We start from the raw sequence: 22978 nt of genomic DNA, 5'->3' as shown, positions 1-22978 counted from the left end.
AACACCAGTAAATGAGCTGCACATAAATTTGCTTAAATATTTAGTAAGATGTTTAGTCTGTGTTCCTACGCCTTAATGTCTTAATGTACTATGTATTCTCATTTGCAGGTTAGGACCCCCCCATCACATGGGACTCCTAACCTGCAGATTACTATTCTCAGACGTCTAACCATGGAGGGCTGTGGTGTTGATGGCATTCGAACAGTATCTTGACAAGCAGGCAGTTAGGCAGCTGAAGAAAGAATGGAAAATTAAATGTTCTCTATTTATATTTTTAGGTAGCACAACTACACAGATCGAGAGTGGCACAGCGCTCTACTTGTCAACTGTAAGGATTTCTTAAGTTCATATCCCAGAAGGGGATCAATGCTTCATTGTGACAGGGGGAAGAGACTGAAAACTAAAACTAAAAAAAAACATGTATTGATGGCCTACATGAGATGAAAAACTAAAAAATATGAGTTAAGTTGACTTATCTTAAAAGTGCTCTGTAATCAGTTTGTATATGAGATTGCAGTTTTTTTTTGTCACAGTGCATGTTATGGGCATTTCTTAACATCAGAATAAATGGATCAAAGGTCAAAAGTGCAGACTCAAGCCTCTCAGAAGGCTTACAGAATCAATAGATTTAATTTTAATATAATGCATTACACAATAAGTAATACAATGATGTATTATTAAAGAATACAAATCAAATTGCTAATCAAAATGCTATGAATAACTTATAACAATGAATACTGAAATACTTCTAATTTAGTAAGTTCCATACCAGCCTATTCCATATGATCTGCTTTCTATAAAATTAGATTACACTGCATGGACTACATTTACTTTACAAATAATAATTCCTATAAGACAACAGTGCCCTAACAATGACATTCTTGCTAATTTAATGGCACTTAATAATGACCTAAAAATGGCCTTGTTTATTAATATTTATTTTTTAACTCAAGATATTTACTGCACTGCAAGTATTTCAAACCTTCCAAAACAGAAGGATCTGCCTAAGCAGAGTCTGTTAGTATATGGTAATTAAAGCGTTCTGTTAATTTTAGCCCTGGGGCTGATGTTGATCTATATAGCGTTAGCATTCTAATGAATCTCCATGCAGGGCTTCCTGCTCACTCCAGGGAATTTCAGAGTCAATGAGTACAGCTTAAAGCCACTAGCTCCCCCCACAGACACGGCTTGCTGATAAGAAAATAACCCACTTTTTACCCTTTACTCTCTATTAGATCATTTCCTGACATCAATGGAGCTAAGTAGCAGAGCAGCACTCTTCACACCTACAACTCATGATTGCCCAACGTTAATGGATTTAAAAGCATTCAGCTAAATTCTGCACCTATAAATCACATTTCTGACAGAGACCCTAGTGTTTTCAACTTATGCCACCAACTAATTAATTTACTCAATTTGGAGTTTGAAACTTGACATTTAATTATATTTTTAATTTGTTCATTGAATCCACAATTCCATGCTTTTTAAATATTGAAGGAATTGTTTTTGGAGTTACTAATGGATATAAAATGTAAGATAAAAACATATGGGGTACACACTGTTGATATCATGTGTTCTGGAATTCTGGATTTCAACTGCTTGTTACCGCATAAAGTTAGTCTATCAGGTTGAGGTTTAAGGTTTTTCTTAGTGTTGAGACATCTTACAATGCTAGTTTTATTATTTTTTTGTAATATTTATATGAAAAGAAAACTTGGAAATGAAAATTGATTTGATTCTGTTAAGGAGTGTAATTAAGTTCATCTCTACTAATCATTACATGCCTGGGAAAATAAATGCAGTGATTAAAGTTGAGGAACTGAAGCTGCCACCAATATTATGTCACTTTTCTGTAATTTTTTCTAAATTTGAAGTACTGCTTGATTAGTGCTTGTGCACCATAGCAAATAGCATAATTATTCATTTCCTCTCCGGTGGTTAATCTCACTGTAATTAGATCTGATGTGTGAGGATAGAGAGCCACAAATTAGTAACTAAGGAAAGAACTGACACTTGGGACTAGACTCCAGATAAGTATGTGGCTGAGTGGTGTGCCGACAATAAAGTAAACCCTGAAGCGTGAGACTTCGAAGTGGATTAAAATATGTACACTACGTAGACACACCTTCTAATGAATGCATTCAGCTACTTGAAGTTGTACCTATTGCTGACACAGATCAACAACACATGTAATTTGATAAAGACTAATCAAACTGTTGCACAACACTGTATAGAAGAGCAATTTCCTGATTCACAAACAGTAAAATTCCTTTTAAAATTTAAAATTAAAATTTCCTGCATGTGAACATTTTTGTTTCAATGCTGAATCTAACAGCTTTCCAAACCTCATGTTGTATTTTATTAGATGTACATCCAGCCTGTGTAAAAAGGAACCAAATTTGCTATTTTTCGTTTTGTTCAGACAGGTTTTTACAATATTACCTTAGGGTTGGAGCACAAGAAGAGAGGCCTTAAAATATTAGTTGTGCTCAGAGCAAAAATATATATTTTTTGAGCCCAAGTACCAAGTACAAAGGTGAAAATGTGTACAGCTTACCTACATGTCTATTAAAAAACATCTCCAAAATGGAACATTTACAGGAGAAGGCTGAAAAATGTTCATAACTTTTAATGAAAATTAATGTAAAATAAGTAATTTTGAGTAATTTGGAGCATTTCTATTGGTATATTCATCCAGAACTATTTACACAGTATACAGAGCAGCTACAGGGTTTAAACCTCTAAGAAATCTAAAAACAGACAAAAATTGACATTCACAATTTTTAATTAGACAGCAGCGATATGGCACATTGTCCTTGGAAAAGACTTCTAATGCTACACCGTTTTAAAAAAAAGGGGTATTTTCTAGAGTTCTTTAGTAAAGGTAATGGTTCTACACCACATTAATCTAGGAACCATTTTAAAGTTAAAGCTATTTTTCTGCCTGGATAGATATACATAGATTTTACATAAAAACACTCTTATTTTATGATATACACTGATCAGCCATAACATTAGTACATGTCAAGTAAAAAACACTGATTATCTTCATCTACATGGGCATCTGTATAGGAATGGGACATGCATATTGGGCTACAAGTGAACAGTCAGTTTTTGAAGGCTGTGTGAAAAGCAGAAAAAACGGGTAAGCATAAGGATCTGAGCCACTTTGCGTCAAATTATGATGGCTAGACAACTGGGTCAAAACATCTCCAAAACATCAGATCTGTTGTGGTGGCACAAGGGGGTCCAACTCAGTATTAGGCAATGTTGTGGCTGATTGATGTACATAGCTATTAAGTGTATTTCACAGTTGTGCAGAGCCCTTTTTCAGATCTATACACTCAAGGTTCTATATAAATAATATACAAATAAAGGTCCTGCAACAGTTTTGAATAATGAAAATAACCACTTGTATAAAGACAAAATTGTAAATTGATAAAGAACCTTTGCACATTTGCATTAAATGAAGTCTTCAAACGAGTCTTCACATTCTCATGTCTGTTAGAAACATGGGTATTTATGGAACCATAAGTATTCCATAACCAGTCTTTATTTTGTAAGATTGTATTCGTTATCACTCAAAGAACCTTTGAAGCACCTTCCTTTATAAGAGTGTACAGGACCCCTTTTATTTAGACTGTACTTTTACCTACCTGTGTAATATTAAACAAAGATTAAAAGGATAAGTTGTTTTGCATAAGAACATCTGCCAAATGCTATTCATGTGAATAGAAAATGTTGGGCAGCATGAGCAGGGAGGATTATGGGACTATATCCTGTTAGTAGCTCAGTGAGTCATTACGATCAATGCAGGACCTTAAATTGAAACATGCCTTTTTTGCCCGCTCTGACCATCACTCCATGTGGTCACTGCTTCGGGAATAGATTGAGCAAAATACCGCTGAGAGGGCAGAACGGGTTTACCTAAGTGGTCGTACTGAAATCAATTTCCCTGCATACAGTAGCATATAGGGATCTGGACTGCATTTGGGTTATGTAGGAGAATCTGGATAAACAAGCTGTAAATCCTGTCATAAGAAGCCGTGGTTTCATGGGCCTGAAAGTGTGAATATGAATATTTTTTGGTGAATAAAAATCAGACCTAAGGTGTTTAGCATTCATCACACAATCCTTTAGTTACTGCTCTGCTCCCTGTTTGGGAAGTTGTCCACAGAGCAGTATTTTTGCTTCACCTTATCTGGAAAACAAGTAAGTGTTCAGAGACTAGGGTGATATTTTAGACCGCTAGTCTACAATCAGCTCCAAAAGTATTTGGACAGTTGTACACAATTTTGGTCATTTGACCGCTGTACACTACCTCAAAGAATTTGAAATTTAATGATAAAAATGAATATATTTTTTTACATGAGATGGATATCCAGTCAATTAGTGACTTCTACACTGAAGTCTGAAACCCCTTACCAAATCCTGAGTTTCCAAGTCTTTACCACCTTTAATAAGTGAACATCTTGATTGCTTAAGTGCAAAGGCAAAAACTTTAAGTATAGATAACAACAAAGCCTTTTTATTGTAGCACATTATAATAAATCATCACTCTGACACAGAAGAAATAAGAAGTTCTTTTCAGTGTTAAATGTTCATTTAGAATGTTGTAATACATGTAAAATTTAAATAAAATCAAAAATAATAACCTGATATAACAGTGAGTGCCCCATAACCATAAGGAAACTTCAGAATAAACAAAAAGTACTAAAGTTATTCATTTACTATTTGTCTGTGCTTCTTCTAAACAGGGTTGCATTGGATCCGGAACCTACAAGGAATCACTGCAAAGCACATTTAAGCCCAATGATGTTGCCTTGTTCAGCTCTGTGGTATGAAACTCATTGCTGATGGGTAAATAATGAAGGCTACACCAGATGCCAAAAGCACAGCTCATTATGCCTGCATCCAAATGTAAAATTGTGTAGTGCAAAGTCCAGGGGCCAAGCTGTGGTAACTACAGGAGGTTGTGTGTAAAAAAGGATGAAAAATATACTGCATAACCATTCTATATAAAAAAAATAATGCATTGTTAATAAAAAATGACAATTGAATGTAATTTAATGTAACTGAGAGTGTATCTAAACTAGGGATGGAATGTGAGAAACATAATATGCCCAAACTTGCCATTATAAAAAACCTACATTTTCTTTATGCTCCTAAGGTTCTTTGGAGTGGTATCATAGAAGAACCAGTTTGGTGCTATAAAGAACTACTGTGTGTTTGTAAAGATGTGTTTGTGTTACATCAAGTGAAGGTTCTTTGGATCTTTATAATACAAACATGGTTCCTTATGGATCCAAAAGTGGTTCTCCTATGGCATCACTCGAAGAACCATTTGAAGCCCCTTTATTTTTAAATGTGTATTGCTATGACATACTGTGCAGCAGAGATTTTGGAGGAACACAATTCTCATGTCTAGAAAATGAGTCTGCAATGTATAATTTAAGTTCATAAATTCAGTGTTGAAATGTTTTATTTATTAAAGTTAATCATTTTGCCCTAGAAATCGTCCTGAAGAAGATTGTTTAATAAAAAAGAATAAAGCCTCGACTGACATATGAATTCCTTCAACATTCAAATTTTAATAATTTAAATGCTTCTATACATCACACTTTTAACATGTTTGGGTTCTTGTGAGCTCTACAAGACACCCTGATAATGTACTGGCATTTCAAACGAGCTGAACAGATGTGCACAGATGTAGGGGAAGGGAGAAACAGGCAGAGGATTCTCTGAAATACAGTACTGTGCAATAGTGATAGACGACTGAGAAAGTGAAATATCTAAGCATTATAATTGTTATAATTGTATAATTATAATCACTGTGCTTAAAGCTCCGGGAACCTAAATCTTCTATTTATGTTACTCTGGCTTCTCAGGGACCCCAGTGTAAATGTACAAATGCTATGCATAGTAGCTCTGATGTATATCTTCCCAAAGTCTAATAAATGTCTTCTGTAATTCACAAGTATTGCTCTCCTCTCCATATGGGAACGGGTGGCCCTAGAAATGGTCAGGCTTACTGACCAATCACAAAACTGACATGGCTACCCCCTCTCTTTAAGTCTGAGCAATCTGGCAAGCTAAAGCTCGAGCCGCATTTGGGGGAGTGGCTGCTCCGCATGACACATTGTCCCTCCTGTTCGGTGCCTGTTGCCTCTGCACTTCACTGTGGATGGATGGACAGCATCGTAGTTGAGGAGATCCACGCCAGACAAGAGGAACAAACGGGCACGTGGGACAACCACTCCCCTACTTGTGGCTCAAGCTTGTATCTCTATATGGGCTGATAACAGATATCAAAACCTCAATAAATCCTAAATATCTGTGAAATTCTATCTGCAATGTCTCAATCCTAAGGCTGTGTGCATTGCCATGGTAATAGAAATCATCCTGTTTTGCCGTGGGCTGTCAGTCACATAAGTTAATTACACTATTAAGACCACTCACAGACCGTTCTCAGAGGGGACTAATGAGTGCATTTTGGGAATTTGTGAGGAGCATTTTATCATATTTCTGTGTTGTGTTATTTAAACTTTGCTGAACGCTTCACTTAACACCCAAATGTAGCATTATACTAAACAAAATCTATAATCTATAATCAATATATCAAAATATGTTTCTAGGGGCTTTAACAATTACCATACTGCTCCTTGAGAAAGTACTTACAGTTACCAGCAAAACCCGAAAGGGATAAAAGTGTCCTAACTGCGGAGACAGAACCTTCTCTTGCATCTTGGTGGAGATGCCTGAATCAGAACAGCAACTCAAAAGCTTCCAAATACTAAACAACACGTTTTTTAGGGGCCTTCATGTGCAATTCTTGGCTGGCCAATTCAGCCTAATCAACTGGCCAGAAATCCACTGAGCATTTCACTTACTAAAGACAAGATTCAACAGAACAGCCCCAAAACGAAGCAGAACTGAAAACAGCTGCATTACAGCTCTGGCAAAGGCAGGTACCTAGAGTCTGGTTAATGGGACACAGCCAACCAAGCATGTAATAAGCCAAGCAATAGACATTCCAGTTTTATTCAGCAATATGTTAATTTGTCTAATTACTCATGGACTCCTGAACCTAATGGACCGGGTATAAAAGGGTTGGGGTGGTGATTTCTAGATGGGTCATCCACAATAACTGCATTCTTGTTTCAATACCATTAACTTATAACAGACTCCCTGCACATGAACCCCACAGTCATAGTTTCATATCAAATCCAAAGTGCTGTAATACAGAGCCAAACCAGCTGCCTGATTATTTATGGGTGATAGTAAATATTACAGGCTTTTTTTTTAGTTTAATAAAAGCCAATTCGATTTAGTACTCACTTCTTTTCCCTGTGAGAATACATATCTCCCTGAACATATTTCGCTTTGTCATCTTGGCCTCAGTAAGGGCTATTTTTGTTGGAAAAGTAGGCAAGCAAATATCTCTCCTCTTTCTTTCTTTCTCTCTCTCTCTCTCTCTCTCTCTCTCTCTCTCTCTCTCTCTCTGTACTAAAACATGGGCGTAAGGAGTATGATTGGAGTGTGTGTTTGTGTGCATATGTATCTGTGTGTGTGTGTGTGTGTGAAGGATTGGCTTTTATTTGGCTGATTTGTTGCTGTTTTCTTCTTGTATTTAGGAATTTTAATACAGGGGTGGCCAGGATGAAGGGGGTGGGGGTGTAGGGGTTGAAAAGGGTGTGTGTGGTGGGCTTGAACAGCTCATTCCAGAGTGCTCAGTGTAGGAGTGCAGGAGTGCATTGTTTCTTGCTATTGTCATTAGATTCTATTCACTATTTATAGATATGTCTTCATTTGAGATGTAAATATTAACAGAATTTAGATATTTGTATGATTTTGACCATGTTTTGATAGAAAATGTACTTCCTGCCTGTAATCCAATAATACAGATTATATATTCTTATTATTACAGAATATATTCAGATTTATTTTCAAATTCTTTATAATATTTTATATGAAGTCTCTGATAGGATGTGGTGTTTTTTTAGGTAAAAAAGTGGTGAGCACCCGATACTATCAGATGAGTAACACATCTAGTATCTGGTGCTCACTTCTTTTCTACCTAAAAAATACACCACGTCCCTTCTGCTCCACAGATTCGGATTCTGGAGTTCAGGGGGGCTAGACCACTCCTTTCTTCTTGCTCTTCAGCTAGCCTGTTATGTTGTCCCACAGACATGAAACAGGCACATGTAAACAATAATTAGGCTAATTAGGCTTTTTTTTCTTCTAATATCCGATCCAATGATTTTGGCCAGTATCACACTGACAACCATACCGAGCATCGGATCGGTGCACTCCTAGACATAAGGCCACTCTACCTGCTTATTGAACAGTGCGATTGTTTTTTTCTGAACGAAATAGCGAAGGTGAACATGCAGGTTGAGAGCTAGTGGAATAGTCTTGACACACATACACACTGCTGTGTTTCCCCTTGGCCTCTGTGGAGGGGGTGGGAGGAGTGGATAGCAGCAGGCAAGATCAAGGTGAGCAGGCCGGGAATGAGGAGCAGAGGGACAGTCTGACGATCACAGAAGCACATGGCGCACAGCAGACTGGCAGGGTCATGGGTGACGTAGAGTCGCATGAGGATAAAGAGGGGGAGGAACAAGTTTTCCAAAGTCCAGCTAACAGGACAAAGTTGAGTCATCAGGCAAAAACGTCGACAACAAACAGAATTCCTGCGGCGTCTGCTGGAGTGGCCTTTGACGACACAGAGGGACTGGTACAGAGACTGGAGATGAGATCTATCAAAGTTGCGTCACAGATGTGGTGAAGGGTGAAGCAGGTCATAAGTGCAGAGGACCAGAGGCTGCTGAAAGAATGGATGCGTGACCAGGCTGAACTGGACAAAAAGGGTCCTTTTCTGAATCTGTGGGTTAGCTGCAATCTTACTGTCCCTGATACACAGAGCCCCTTACTGGAACTTGGTGGGTTATGAAATGTGCAGTTTGACTCTCTCTGTGTAAAAGGTCATATAGAGAGAATGTGTGAAAGTGATGAACCAAACCAAACTGTTAGGCATGGTGGACACTCCCTGGGGGGCACATTTAGGACTTGGGGGGCGGGGTGGAAATTTGCATGGCGGGTGCTCTGGAAGCCGTAGCTGATCAAGACAGCTGGGGATTTACAATGGAGAATCCTACAGGAAATAATAGCTGTCAATGCTTTGGGTTTATGTTAAAGCCCAATGTGGTTTGGACTACATGGCTCACTTTTTATGGCTTTGGAAGAACGTTTTACATAAAAAAGCAGGAAAAAGGGATGATGAACTGTGAGCAAGACGACTGGTGGATCATTATGCAGTGAAAGTTCCTGGCAGTTTTGTGAAGGTATGGGACTATTTTCTGCACCATTAAGTTTATTGTAAAGCTTGAAGCCACTTCTGTTTCTTCTGTTCCTCAGATGATCAATCGATGGTCTTAATAAAGGATGGTTAAAAATCTTTCACTTTAAATATATTTCATATGAACTCTTTTAAATGGTCACATGTTCATCACATTTATGCTTTCTCTACTGTCAGGTTTCCTTCATACCACACCATCTCTGCACAACAGGCCTATAAAAAAGGCTTATTTTAAACATAGCAAAAAGAAAACACAGCATAAATAAAGAGAAGACCCTTGTATATATATCACACACTAATAGTCAGATAAAATGTGGAGTGAGATACACACATGATTAATTTTGATTTATTTTGTTTGAACTTGAAGTACAGAGGTGTTCTGGGATAAGATAAACTATCGTTTATTGCTTTTATAAACACAGTAGCACAATTTCCCGTCACAGATTTACATCTTTAATCCTGCTGGCCAAAAGCTCACACAGTTACTCGTTTCAGCAGTGCACCCACATTCTCCAAATGCATGCATTATCATTGGGCCATTACTGCTTCTGTTCACATCAATGAAGGAATCGTGGCTAACATGAAAGTTACTTGTGTGAATGATAAATATGCACATGCATATTAATATTTTAACTCCAAGGAAGTACTTTTTTATTTATACATGAAAGCAGAACGATTATATGAGCTATATGTGTCTTTTTTTAGAAAGGTTTGAATCATCATTTTGATTTCTCAGAACACATGATGCTCAAAGAATTCCCAAAGCAAATATGTATAATTGGGTTTAAATCAATACACCAAAATGAGATAATACGGTGGGTGCTAAAGGCTATTATGTTATAAATTACATTTGTTTTATATAATATTGTTAGATGTTTCAGCTGAAAATGAACTGCTGTTCCGAAAAGAAAAGTAACTGCATTTTTGTATTTACTTAACAATCTTTTGTGCATTTACTAATGTTTAATTTGCCATTCTTGCGAGCTTGCGAATGATGCTAGCTTACACTGTGGGGTAAACCTTGTGTACACTGAGACCCACACTACTAATGTGTTTAAATAATCATGAAGGAAGTTGGTCTAGCTTTTTAATTGTTTTTTGAGGAGGTTAGGAAGGCTTCAGTCAGCAGCTGGCTGGTCCTTTCCTGAAAAATGCTTTGGTCAGCTTTGTAACTTGTGTAACCTATAGATCATGCATATCATTTAATGCACTGGTCCATCTATTTGCCTGCGCTCACAAAAGCACTTTCTGGCTGACCACAAGTTTATTGATTCACAGAGAGTACATGATAAAGACTATGATACTGATACACTAAATGCCCAAATGTTTATGGACACCCCTTCTAATGAGTGCATTCAGGTATTTTAGGGTACACACCCTTTGCTGACACAGACACACACAGCTTGTGTAGTCACTGTAGGACGGTTTGAAGGTGAGGCATTCTACCTCAAGAGTACCAACTGTTAAGCATTGTGGTGATTGACGTTCTGAGCCTCAAACCGCCAGCTTGGGCACTATCATGTTTGAAACTTGGCCCAATTGGGTGTTCCAACAGGACAATCACCCCAAACACACATCAGGGGTGTTTGTGGAATGGATAAAGCAGGCTAACATTAAGCTTTTAAAAGTCCTTACCACAAATATGGGGACTGTGCTGAAAATGTCAGAAGTCCAGGAAACCAACAAATTTAACTGGACTCTACTAACTTGGCTAAGATGGTCAAGTGGTCAAATATCCAATGATGCTAATTCTACCAGAAGCTTATTGATGGCTAACATGCATATATGTCAAGGTGCACTTTGCTATGTAAAATATGCTAAGAACTAAATGCTAGGTATGGTGTACTTATTAATATTTTTCACCCTGTGTGTATAAGTTATGTTTCACATAATTCATTTAATCAGGATTGGCCAAACTTCTCTCACTGTCTGATTCACCCATGTCTGGGTGTTACATTTCAACCAAAGTGAGAGGCATGGCTGGCATTCTGCCAGGGCCATGCCCCTGACTCCGAGCACTGAGAGATGCCCACACACAGCTGCTCCCTGTACGCCTTGACCTCCTCCACTCAGGGCAACCCCAGCTTGTTCAGATACAGGGACAAAATTAACACACAATCTAAAGCGAATGGTGCACATCTGAAAAGTCTGGATAATACAATAAGTCATGATGCCATCCCTTTGCTCAGCACAGTCCTCCTTAATGATATTCAGTGGCTGACAGAACATCAAGGAGAGCGATGGAATTTAACCCGACTTTGTGATATCAACCATGATCAGTCCACATGTCTCAGGAAGTCTGCTGGAGACCATACAAATGTGTGCATTTGTGATTGTGAGTTTGTGTGTTGTGTGTGCTGTTTGCGTGGGTGAGCAGAGAGGAAGAAAGGGTTATAGAAAGCTCTCGTTGTGGACTCAGAAGAAGCAAAGTCTCTGATATATACAGTTCCAGATCTGAAGCCCACACAAGCGAGGGGATCAACAGTGTCAGCTTAATCTGTGTTCCCCTCATGCTGGAAAACTTCCGAGGCCAAACACAAACATCAAGAGACGCTCCAAACCATAACAAAACATCAAAATGATAAAACAAGCCTCGTTACTATATGGTTCCAGGGAGCCACCCACATTACAGTAAGCATGTGAGGAAAGATGATACGATAAACCATTGCATTGCGCTGAGCTCTCAGTTTATGAAAAAAATGGTGATATAAATAGAATCTATAATGCTTCATGTGGCTGTCACACACAAGTTAGATCACATAGCATCCAGTCGCAACTTGAATAAACAGTAAACAGAATGTAGTCTACTTGTTTTGCTAAGGCCTGTCTGAACATAGACAATGAAAATGAATTTGGTTTGTTTTCTATATTTTCCTGCAATAAAAGTGACACCACAAACAGTGGCCACCTTCATCAGAAACTCAGCCCTGAATGGCCTAAGAGCTGTTTATCCTATAAAATTCTGAACTTACTGTAACCTGCCCCGGAGCAGATGTGGCAGTCCAGGGTTAGATTAGACTAAGCTTAAAGCTTACTGGCTAAGCAAAACATCTGCTGCTTTGTGTCACAGGGTCCTATTATGATATGTACACTTCTATTATAGATTGTTTTACAAATATTCCTTGTAATTATCTTAATAATGTAGTGCTTATTCATTTAAAGGGACACATGATCTTTAATATGTACAGTCAAGCCGGAAAGTCTGCACACCCCCCTTCACCTTCAGCACTGTGTCAAGTCATAGAGGGTACAGACAAATTGCTGCAGCTTTACAGGCCCCAAAGAGCACAGTGGCCACCATCATTCGTAAATGGAAGAAGTTCGGAACCAATAAGAATCTTCCCAGACCTGGCTGCCCAGCCAAACCTGGCCAGGGAGGTGACTCTCTGACGGAGCTCCAGGGTATCCTTGTGGACATGGGAAAACCTTTCAGAAGATCGAACATCCAGGCAGCACTCCACAAGTCAGGCTTTTATGGTAGAGTGGCCAGACAAAAGCCAGTTCTTAGTAAAAGACACATGACAGCCCACTTGGAGTTTGCCAAAAGGCACATGGAGGACTCTCAAACCATGAGAAACGTTCATTAGATTCTCTGGACTAATGAAACCAAAACTGAACTGGAGGAAACCAGACATCACTCATTACATGGCTAATGCCATCCCTAACTCATCTAACTTGAATTCAGAATTTTATGGAATAATCTTAGACTGTTACGTTGCTTGGCAACATTAGCCTACCATTAACGAGCGTCATGGAAAAATACCTGAAATCACTCTGAAATTCACAGCATCCAGCAGCTCGTAACTATCACTTGCAAGTGAAAGCGTCACCTCCATTTCGTTTCACTGTCGGTTGCTAAGTAACACACTTGCACTGCATCCTGGGTATATTACCGGCTGCTGTTGTAAGCTACATTGTGCACTAGAAATTACCAGAGCATTGTGGGTGACTGTAGTGCACTTAAAATCACGTTCAAATTCCCCTTTGTGCTTCAGATGCTCAATAGTATCCTGAATTGTGAATAAGGATTAGTTTCAGTCATTATATTATGTATTAAAAGAAATACTGTAGCTGTTTGGATGTCAGGCCATTATGGCATACTATTATTTCATTCATTTACTTTCACCAACTGCTTGACTTGCCCCGTTCTGCTGTCCTAAATTTGTCTTGGTGCATTTATCTGTTCTTACTTCACAGACCTCAGAGAAATACCCTGAAGCGTACTGTGAACATATGTATTTTGCCATATGGCCCACTCTTAACGCAGACTTTGACAGCTCACAAAATGACCTCAAAGAGCTTGACATCGATTGTAACATAAAAAAAAAAAAACATTAAAGGGCAAATGTGCTTACAGTCCATTCCTTTAAAAAAGCTGAAGTAGAACACAAGTAATGGCATCATTTAGATCCTGCGCACACTTTACTGTGTAAAATTGAACAAACAGCGCATTTACCCATTATATGTTCAGGGAACACAGTGTGCTACAGTAATGTGATTTAATCCATTTGATGTCTTAGTATTTGAAAGACTTACGTATGTTGGGCAGAGAGAGATGCACAGAAAGAGAAAGAGAGAGATAGAGAACTAGTGAAAGAAGAATAAAAAAAGGGTGTGAGAGAGAGAAAGAAAGCAAGAGAGATAGAAAAAGTGAGTGATCAGGAGGGAGAGAGAGAGAGAGAATTAGAGAGTGTTAGAGAAAGCTAGTGAGAGCGGCGTTTGTTGGAGTGACTGTTTCTGCTGTGCAGGAAAGACCTTCTACTAGATTTTGAAACACTGCTGTGAGGATTTGCTTGCATTCAGTGACCAGAGCATTAGTGAGGTCAGGATGTTGGATGATCACCACCCCACTTCATCACCACTACTACCAACTACCCAACTCATCCCAAAAGCTCTGGGTGAAGCACCATCAGTCCAGGAAAGTTCCACTGCTCCACAGCTCAGCGCTGGGCCCTTCTTGCATGGTGCCAATAGGTTCATGTTTATTTGCTCCAGAGAGTCCTAATATATTGGTAATAGTTCTCCACATTCACTACACAAGCTGTGTGTCTGTATGTCAGCAATGGGTGTAACTTTAGGAGCTAATTGCATTCATTAGAAGGGGTTTCCACAGAAACAAATAGAGAGAGAAAAAGAGAGCGAGAGAGAGATAGAGAGAAGCAAATAATGCTCACTCAAGGGTGGCGCAACTCAAAAGAGGGGGAAAAACGCTAGCAGCCCTTCCATCGCAGTCAGTGAGCAATCCTTCTCTATGTGTCATGTGTGTCTTCCATGTGTAGAAGGATAAGAGAGCACCCTTAGAGAAATCATAAACATACGGTATGGAGACATCGAGCAGGCATAAAAAGTACTACCAATCAAACTGAACCATGCACATGCCAATCATCAATCATCAACAAATTAAGATCTGTCATGAAGGTTTAAAAACCACAGCCTAAATGTTTCTATGTTTAGCAAAGCCATGACATTCTGCTTAGAGATAATTACCTCTGTGCTCTCTCGCTTCCAGCCTGGAGATGGAGTGGCTCAGGTTCAACATTAGATGGCTCTTGGCTGATGACCTCATCATGACTGCACTCCCTAGACTACTGCAGAGGTTACAGCCAATGTTTTCCTACGTGGATGAGTTCATCTGCTCTTTTTTCAATCTCTCATACGTGACCTTTCAAGCTTGCACGCTCCACTTCTGGATTTCTCCTGTGCCTTTCTTGAGCCTGCATGGTCATGGGTCAGGTTCCTCTCATTGCCTCTCACTTGTTGTTTCTCTATCATTTGTCCCCTCTTCAATTCACCACTCATGGTGGTCTACAGCCTTTCAGCTAGACAGATATACACTGCCTTCAATCTACCCCCCTGTAATTCACTCACTCTTTATACTGCTTTGATTTTGTACTCTGCTTTGAACCTGTAGAGATGTTGAGTTATTTTGGGGATTGGCTATCCAATGAGATCTGTATTACATGGTCATTCAAAAGTAATTATAACATTGTTTATATAAGTTACATTTAGATCAATAGTAAAGGTACAATTACAGTAAATCTGCATTCTGCATGTCCTTGTGAAGTATGTTGTAAAAAATAATGTTTTTTATACCCTTACAAAATACTTAATTATTATTCTTTCATCAAATTCCTGCAAGTAAACCTTGACTTTCAGTTAAAAAAAGTGTATTAAAACAGCTTCTGCAGTAATTCACTTGCAATGCCACATGAAATGATGTCAGCATACTGTTATACCAAGTTCTTTCTACCCAAATAAATGAAGTCTGTTGTACATAGAAAAATGTGGATATATCCCACATATTATGCTCCATTTTAATACAGTTAAGAACATTTTACATTTAACACCATCAAAAGCATGATTTTGTTCTTTTTCTGTATAAGTAAAGTTCTATTTTAGCACTCTTCAAGTGTAGTAATCAGTAGTGCGGCTGCGAGTACGCTTTAGTGTACTCACAGCCATGCAGTTTAGTCTACTTTTATCACTAGGGTGGTCAGTCTTTTTCTTTTTTCTTTTTTTTTTCTTTCTTTAATGTAAAAAAAAAAAGACAAAACATGACAAAAGTTAATAGTTTTCACTTCCCAACAAACCAGACTGTGCACAAAATGAACTTATATACTATATATAATATAATATGAATATACAATTCATTTTATAACAAAATTTCTCCTCTTACACAGACAAATATGCTGCAGACTGAAAGTTCTGAATAAGGACAGAAACTCTTCACTTCACTGGTTCTGGTAAAGATAATGGTTCTATATAAAGCCATGCCAACCAAATTAACCATTTTAATGTTTACTTGGTTCTTTGCTGGAAAAATAGTTCTACTTCATGATAAACTCTTGGGAACATTTCTTCATGGAATCTTTTTAAAATGGTTCTATACAACACTGAAAAAAGGTTCCACTGTTGTTACAGAACCCTTTTTCAGGATTATCTAGAAAAAAATGTATTATCTAGAAAGAATGTAGTTAATCACATGAATTTAACAATTTTTTTCTGCCAATTGAATTTATTTTGCACTAGAACTGAAGGACAGACACTCGCTGATGTAAAATGTAAAAATAGGTTTAATAACAAAGAACTTGTAACCAAGCAACAAAACAACCAAAACTAAAGGACAAAGCAGTCAGGGGAAACCCCAACAACAAGCCAAGATCATGCACATGATAACAAACATAAGAAGCAAGGTTGGCAATACTTTGTGTGTTGAGTTTTGACCATACCGGTTTATATACACAGGATTAAACTCGACATAGGTAAAAAGCATCAGTACTCTGGAGATGATTAACGGGAAACCAGTTCATGATTGGATAAGGGCCAACATGTGATCTCAAATTGAGCAGAATTATGGGAGTTGCAGTTATGGACTTGAAGGCAGGAAGAAAATTTGAAAGCATGGCAATTTAGTATGCTATGGAAAAATGCCAAGACTTGTTAAATTGTACAAATACCCTGGATTAGCATGAAACAGTACTGATTTGACTAATTTTCATAACATTTTAAAACACAATAAAATTTTATTTTAAAAAGCAGTAGTCCCGTGTGACTAAAAGACTTGACTAATAAATGACGTAATAAAATCGTGTCTATCATAAATAAATAAAATCATCATAGTTTCATCAATTTGAAATACGTTTTCATATTTATGTTCAGGGGAGTTCAGAGATGCTTTTACTGTCTTGGATCTGCTCACCTCATCAGGTCAGAAATGCTTAACTTGCATTAGACTGACTGCCCTTCTTGTCCTCACACAGCCCCCCCCCCCCCCCCCTCTTCCCCCAAACCTTCCCCACTCTCTTCTGCTATTCCTTCAGTTGCTATTCCCCACCCTCTTTCATAGGCCTCTTTCTACATGCACTTTTACCTTGGAATTTCCAGTAATTAAACAGGAAGGGGCTAAGTTGGTAAATCAGTAAATGTTATTTATAACATTTCACATTTAAACAAGTGTTGACCAAGCAAGCCAAGACATATCTGACATTTTCAATTTTCCATTTTAACTCGCTCAGTATAAGCATGAATGCAAGCTGGAGTAGAAATACCAGTAAGACTAACAGGGCAATTTTTCTGCACGTGACCTATATTTTGGGCCACCACTTGCTGTGTATCTTCACTCTTCATACATGGACCCCCCTCCTGTTTCAGCATTACTCTCTCATCTTATCTGGCCTCTGATACCGATCTCTGCATTCTTGACATTTAGCTCAGGCCGATTTTTAGACCCCCCAACACCCCCCGCCCCACCTGGTCGAGATCTAGACGACCAAGAAAACTCTCTAAGAGAACTGCATTTTTACTTTTGAGGTCAATTCATGTGACTGCTAAGAAACTGCATTAAAGTATAAAGTCAATGGTGAACTATTTCACTGTCTTTAAGGAAGAACCATGAGTCATCTGAAGGAAATCTTGTGTGACCACAATTAGCAAAAGTACATAAGGAGAAATACAGAAACAGCTTTGTAGTTGTGAGGCTGTGAAATTGGCAATGCTGCACAGTTGAAGAGAATTATGGCAAATAGCAAATCCTGGATGCAAACGATCTGTTAAAAGACTGAATCTGAAAAGTAGAGTAATGATTCAAAATACACCTCAAAGCCACCATTTACACCCTTTACAGCCTACTCAGTTTACAGGTGCTCTACTGGCAAGATAGAAGAAGCCAATTACAAAGTAGCTCAACAGATATGGTTGCCAGATAGAGTGTCTCAATGTGTTTCAAAATAATGTACCACAATTAAACTGTATGAAATCCATTTTGAATAAATGATCTCAAGCGAGCAGTTTCATATTTTGACTGCATAGTAATGACAGTAAAATCTAAATTTAGCAGCCAGATCTAAGCACTAATTTTGGAAAGCACACACTGATTTTTACCATATTCACCCAATAACAGGCTGAGACGTGTCCGCCTATTACAGCATTAGACCCAGGCCATTTGATCATTTACCCTACCTCTCCTCACTTGTGTGAAATTCCCACCCTGTCTTTTCATTTCTTGTAATTCTCCCAGCAGTTTCTGTACCAGGTCAAAATGTTCTCCAAACCAGCTGTGCTTCTGATTGTAAAGAACGCTCCACACTCTGAAGTGGCTATTTTCAGATTTGACGCACTTCAGTGATTCAGGTTGCCTCATGTTGTTGAACCCCCCCCTTTTTGTACTTTTCTTCTATCTGTTTCAAAAGGTAGCAAGTATTCTTTTTTTATGCAAAAAGATTTTTTTACATAAGGCATTGTACTAATGTGATATGTTAAAAAAAACAAAATTCTGGCAGTATCAGAGGTTTTGGAAGAAATTTGTCTGGCTTCTAAGAGCTAGCCATGTCTTTAGGGGATTACAATGCCACAGTCACCTGTAGTCAGAAGTCCAAGAGAGCATTTGCAATGGACATCTTGGGTGGACGATAATACTTCTCTCTCCCCATCACTCAGTGCAGTGCTAGCCAAAGCGGGTACCTTGTAGCTGTCGTAACTGAACTGTCAGTTAGCATTCTCCTCCAAGCATGCTGAGCTGTCCAATAACAGATTCCATAAGATTTGGTGGTACTTAACATGACTTCACATGCTAGCTCTCACCCTCCCTATTTAGTTTCAAGGAGGAGGAGGAGTGGCTATAGGGTGAAATTGGACATGACTACATTGTAGGAGGAGGAGTGGCTATAGGGTGAAATTGGACATGACTACATTGGAGGAGGAGGAGTGGCTATAGGGTGAAATTGGACGTGACTACATTGGGGTTTCAGGACTACTTTAACAGAAAATATAGATGAATGAGGGTGGATTACATTGTTTGGTGGTCCTATGGACCAGCCAAAGATCTCCAAATGACTTGAAGGTCACATATTGAAGGTCAAATATATTCAGGTAGAATATCATCTACTTTCATTATCCATAAAGAAAAAGTCCTTCCACTTGATTGATCCAATAAATTGTCAAGGCCAACAACTGTCCAAATTCACAGTCACCCACAATCCGGAAAGGAAAGGTCATCTAAATCAATACTCATTCAGTCAGACAACACAAACTGTACATTCCATCAATAACTACTACTCCAACACCCCGGCTATTATGTCTGTTTAGGAAGCCTACTCTCCAATCAACTCATCATTAAAATGAAACAAATTCCAGGACATGAAAATCAAATCGCTGATTCTCATATTATCATCATTACAGAGTCAGACGCTAGCTAAACCCAAAAACACACATTTCTGAAAACCATCCCTTCTTTTGCTGCCTAACCAGACTGCTGATTAAAAAAAAAAAAACTTGATTTACATCTGTAATACCTATTCTCCTGCCTAGCATTTAGAACATACTTAGGTATGCATTATTCACAATGTAAGAAGGGCTCCAAAATCACTAACCTAGTAGATGTTTATAACAATAGTTATTTTCATTTTTTGACACATTCGTTCTGCATCAGAACAACAAAAAAACAGGTTTTATACATTATGGCAGGAGGTGGCTTCTTCTAATCCTGTGACCATCTTCACCTCCACCAAATTAACAAACACTCTTTAAATCAATATTAATGTAATATTAATTCATAAATATTGCCCATTGTCCATAATTCATGATAAATATTGACAATATTGTAAAAAAAGATAAAAACTCTTCTAAAAAGTCTTGAAGTTGGTCTTACAGTGCAGTCTTTCTTTAAGAATTCACCTGTTCTTACTATTTGTTCATACAAATAAAGAGTACTTGGTCATTGATTCAAGTTTATCTGTCATCTTTGCACACTACTTGCATTTGTGGTCCAAAAGACTACAAATATATTTTATATTTCTCCACTTGCAGTTGCAGTGTTGTAATATTTTGCTGACAGTGAAGACTTTCTTCCAAATAGCTTTTTGGTATGTAGGTGGTGTCTACTAAATTCAGCCACGTCACTCCACTGCTGCGTTCTCTTCACTGGCTTCCTGTAGCTGCTGCCTGCATCAGATTCAAAATCTTGAAGCTGGCCCACAAAGCCCAGAAAGGACCAGCCCCTCCGTACTTGATGGCAATGGACAAAAGGCAATCGGTACCAAGAGTGCTTCAAGCTTCAAATACGTCTCGGCTTGATCCCTCGAAATCCATGGAAGACAAGCGTCCAGGCTTTTTTTCTGTCCTGGCACCAAAGTGGTGTAACGGGCTTTCCCTGGGTGTCCGAACGGCAGAGTCGCTCGCTGTCTTCAAACGCAGACTGAAGACCCACCTCTTCCGAGAATACTTGGGCGAATAGCAGAGTGATCACCCTATTGACTTGTGTTTAGTAATGTCTAAACTTAGAGGTATCTTTGAATTTTTAGTCTATTCAAACTAGCTGAGGTTTTTCTTGGGTAAATAGCAAAGCACGTTTGTAAGTCACTCTAGATAAGAGCGTCTGCTAAATGCCTTAAATGTAAATGTAGATGTCTAATTGTAATTTCTGAGATTTGGCGACCCAAGCTTCATCTCTGTGTCGATAAATGATTAAGGGTGTTATGCTTGCACGTCACCTCATAGACTGTCAGAGGAAAATGTACCGTACAGGTATATTTAGGCTGACTGTATATTTTTGATCCCCAATGTACAAACGTAAATGTAACTGGACCCTCAACTGTACAATCCATTTACTGTCACTGAGCAAAGCTACCTATTTGTACCATTTCATTTAAAACATATTTATATATATAAAGCCTGGTGCTTAAAACACAATAGCTGGAAAGAAATCTAAAACACTAATGTTACATTTGCTGTTTCCTTAAATCATCTCCTGAGTTTTAGCCTAGCTCTGCGTCAGTCCCTGCTCCCCTCCTCCTAGTCTTCTGTCCAATCAGTGTTCTATAACCATTAAATTCCAGCTTAACTGCATTTATTTATAAGCCTTTGTAGTGTTTATATTTCTGTTCAGTATATATTTATGATCTGGCCATTTCTTCATTATCAGTATGAGAAATATATTAAAGCTACATTAAATCTTATTAAAACACATTAGGTGAATGTAAAAGAAGGCATTCTCAGCACTCCTTCAGTGTGTGCTTTTGTGGCAGAAGAATCATGTGGTGTGGAAACGATCACTGTAATTTACCGATTCATATCACTGGGCGACAACTTTTTTCTTTTTTTCTCACAAAAAGTGATTGCGCTTCCCTGCTGATTCTGATTGCTGTGACGGAAGCGTCTTAGTCACTGTGCTCTTCCTCTCCTTATTATTGCTTTTCTCATCATCATGATATTGTCTGGGTTGAAGCAGTATGTCATGTCAGCAGTCATGAATATAATAACTCACCAGTAAGGGTGGAGTTAAAGAGTGTGTCGCGGCATGGGGACCAGACTACTGCAGTTTCTGCTGATAGAGGTGTGGACAATCCTGTGTGTGTGTGGGAGGGGGGGGGGGGTGCACATATGTGTGTATAATTGAGCATAGACTGATTAAGCTCTTCACTGCCCTTACATGCTCTAAATTTAGCCTGCCCTCCAGGAGCCAAGTGCTGACTGATGCGACAAAGCCACACAAAGAGGCAGAGAAGAGAGAGAGAGTAGGCGAGGAACTGGATCTTTAACTGAAGAATCTGTCATCTCCACACACAACGTACGGGTGCTGTTCTGGAAACATCATGAACACCATACTGAACATGCAGACCCGGATTTCAACACGCAGATCAAACTCTGTACTCTTAAAACTAAGGGTTCCTTAAAGGGGTCTAGGGTTGGACCTTACATTATATGGAGGTTTTCTAAACTTTATAAATAAAGTTCATTATCTTGGGTCAAACCCAGATTAAGCCCAATCCTGGACTAAAAAGAACATTCAATGGGGATTCCACCTTTGGCACTGAACTTCAGTCCAAGACTAGGCTCCATTCATGTCTGGAAAACCAGCCCTTTATGTTCATCAAGCCTCCTCAAGCGTTTCTTCTGAAATGAAGAATATTAAATAGGGAAAGCATCTCTCCTTCACTGCAGTAACAGCCTCTGTCCCTTTCAGAAGGTTTTCATAAGATAGCTGTTTGTGAGGATTTGATGGCATTCTGTCACAAGATCATTAGTGAAGTTAGTTACTGATGTTGGATCAGTTTTGGACCACAAACATCACTCCAACTCATCCCAAAGGTGCTAAACCGACCTCCGTTACTGCAAAGAACACAGTTCCACTGCAGCACAGCCCAGCGATGGGGGTTTTATTCCCCTCTAGCTGATGCTTGGCATTGGCCATGGTGACCTTAAGCTCATGTGTTGCTGCGTCCCTTCTGTTGGCAATGCTTTTCTGTGCAGATTATATAAACAGTGTGTGTGAAGCTAAAACTGAAAACTACTGGACATAAAGTGCAATGCGCTTACAAAATTGGTTTACCCAATGAAAGGTTCTTTAGAGAACCAAAAGCATTTCTGTGGCATCACCTCAGCTAAATACATGATATGTGTTTATCTGAGAGGTTTCAGCACCTAAGCACATCATTTAAACCCATTTATCTCAGCATTAAGAGTGTGTTGCTTGCAAAAACGATATACTACATGTAATTAAACACAAATACAGTACAAATTAATGCGAATTTCTTATGTGAACAAGTAGTTGCTATCTTGCAAGTGTTTAGCTAGTTGAAGTTGAACCCATTGCTGACAGAGATGTGCAAATGCACGCAGCTT

General features: G+C 38.6%; 1 protein-coding gene across 2 annotated transcripts in view; it reads right to left on the bottom strand.

Annotated features, from left to right (window-relative positions):
- Positions 1-22978, bottom strand: part of cckbrb (cholecystokinin B receptor b) — a 29814-nt gene that overhangs the window by 5588 nt on the left and 1248 nt on the right. The gene's annotated exons all lie outside the window — the stretch shown is intronic.

Source organism: Salminus brasiliensis, chromosome 8 (genome assembly GCF_030463535.1).
Source record: "Salminus brasiliensis chromosome 8, fSalBra1.hap2, whole genome shotgun sequence".
Taxonomy (NCBI): Eukaryota; Metazoa; Chordata; class Actinopteri; order Characiformes; family Bryconidae; genus Salminus; species Salminus brasiliensis.
Note: the sequence above shows the minus strand (reverse complement) of the source record. Positions and strands in the feature narration are given on the sequence as shown.